The following is a 2,320-nucleotide window of genomic DNA, read 5'->3' on the forward strand; positions in this document are numbered from 1 at the left end:
ATGGGAACAGAGCTTTCATATCCCCAGTCAGTGAAGCTGTGTGGTAAATGGGGCTTTCTGCTCCAAAAAGAGAAGAAAAAAAATCACAGCTGTATTTCCTTTTACCCCCCAAAAGCTTTAACGCTTAAGTTTTGGAATTCAAGCAATACAATAAAAATATATAACTTTATAATTTCTGATTGTTTGTTTTTGTTGTTGTTTTGAGACAACAATTTCCCCTGTGTGAAAGAATTGGCTGGCCTAAAACTCACTTTGTAGACTGGGCTAATGTTTGGATTTTTGTTTTTGTTTGAGACAGTGTTTCTCTGTGTAGCCCTGGCTGAACTGGAACTTGCGCTTTAGACCAGCCTGGCCTTGAACTCAGAGACCTGCCCGCCTCTGCAAGTGTGCACCATTATTGCCTGGCTTATGACCATGTCTTAAATGCACATTTCTGCCACAAGCTATGGAGACCTTATGACATGAACAGGTCCAGCTGCCTTTCAGCCTAGACACTTGCCTCATCATCTCCTGTCATAATCACAGGTTTCCCTGTTTCTATCCCAGTCTCCCACAGTCTAATGTCAATTTGGCAGCTAAGTGGCCTTTTAAAAATGAAAGTCAACACATGGCCGTTCTTTCCTCAAAACCTGGCAACCGCTTCTCTTGAACACGTCTCTCTCTCCTCACTCACACTGTTTGCACATGGTCTGTAGACCAGGCTGGCATTGAACTCTGCCTGTCTCCATGCCCCGAATGCTGGGATTGAAGATGAACACCTCCATGCCCATCTGTACCTTTCTTCTTTGTAGCTCAGGCTAGCTTAGACCCTTGGTTATCCAGCTTGAGTGCTAGCGCCATGGGTATGGGCATGAGGCCCAGCTCATATCAGGGCCTTTACCACGGCCAATAAGATGGCCCGGGGGCTGGGGATTTGGCTCAGTGGTAGAGCGCTTGCCTAGCAAGCACAAGGCCCTGGGTTCGGTCCCCAGCTCCGAAAAAAAGAAAAAAAAAAAAAAAGATGACCCAGGATCCATTGCAAACCTGTTACTCTCCCCCTTTGTCACTACCTTTAGCCATGTAGTCCTTTTGACATTCTGTTAGTGCTGGAGCCCGGTCCCATCTCAGCAACTCCCTGTGCAGTCCTGCCTGCCCACTCTTAACCGCTCGGCTGGCTGTGCTTGGAAACACCCGCTGCCGTGAGGCGTTTCTGACTTTTCTTGTGTCAGCTGCACTACTGATACTGTTAATTTCCTCTAACCCACTTCATTACTAGCTTTGTATCGCCTGCTAGCACGTGTTTGCCATCTCTCTCCCATTTGATTATCATCTACAGAGGCACACACGGTATTTCATCCACCTCTGCGTCCCCTGGATCAGTGTTCATGAGGTGTTGTGCTTTAAACACCACTCAGCCACCGTAGCTCGTGGAGGACAACAAAAGACGTTTCATTTGCCTTTGTGCTATTAAACATCCTTGCCTGGTGATTTTATACCATTAGTGGCGTTTATGAAATCTTATATTTATATTGTGTGTGCGCGTGCGCGTTAGGGATCTGAATGTATTCTTACTCTGAAACAAGTATCAGAGCGCCAGAACAATCTTTGAAGTTCTGTCAGGAAAGAAATGAGTTTGAAAGCCCAGAGAGGGGACAGAATGAAGCATGCCAGTTGTTGGTCAGCCATGCTCCAGGACAGGCGAGAGGTTTTAAATATGTCATGGGAGTGAGTCCGCAGGAGATGGCTGCAGAAAAGGAAGGACCTTCCACCGCCATACTCTCTGGTAGCCACTAGGTGGTGCTGTCAGAGTCGTGTGACTGCCCAGGGGGAAATAATGCGGAAACTTTAAAGTTGAACAACTTAGTTATTTGAAACCACAATAACATCATGTAGCTACTCGAGACCATAAATAAATAAAAAAAAGTGAAGAAGAAACATTCGACTGAGTATTTTGAGAAAAACGACCACAACTAGCATTAATAAAATTAATAACAAGGACTTGAGCGTGAAGGGCTTATAATGTGTCAGACTGTGCCAGTGCAGGCTATCAGCTTCCCGGCCTGAGTAGGAAATATGTAGCTGAGTCGGCACATAGTAGGGTGGTCAAAAGTCATGCGTTAAGTGAATTTTGAGAATTTAGTTAGGTAGTTCGTAAAAAGCATCCACTCCATACTGACATTCCCTCTTACGGCGCATGCTTGGTAACAGGAATGGGTCTACAGAGCCACCGTACATGTTCTCTGTTAAAGCTGCCCCAAACGTGCTTAATTGGTTGAGCAACCCAGAAGGAATAAGTCCAAATTTAGCGTTTCGCTCGGCAAGTCTCCTTCATTCTTCAGCT

General features: G+C 45.6%; 1 long non-coding RNA gene across 2 annotated transcripts in view; it reads left to right on the top strand.

Moving 5' to 3' along the window:
• Nucleotides 1–168, top strand: part of LOC102556219 (uncharacterized) — an 8,069-nt gene extending 7,901 nt beyond the window's left edge. For both annotated transcript variants that reach the window (XR_015620995.1, XR_015620993.1), the window contains exon 3: nt 1–168. This exon is cut by the window's left edge and continues 1,099 nt beyond it. This is a non-coding gene — a long non-coding RNA (uncharacterized LOC102556219).
• The last annotated feature ends 2,152 nt before the right edge of the window (nt 169–2,320 follow it).

This window comes from Rattus norvegicus, chromosome 5 (genome assembly GCF_021556685.1).
Source record: "Rattus norvegicus strain SHRSP/BbbUtx chromosome 5, alternate assembly SHRSP_T2T, whole genome shotgun sequence".
Classification (NCBI taxonomy): domain Eukaryota; kingdom Metazoa; phylum Chordata; class Mammalia; order Rodentia; family Muridae; genus Rattus; species Rattus norvegicus.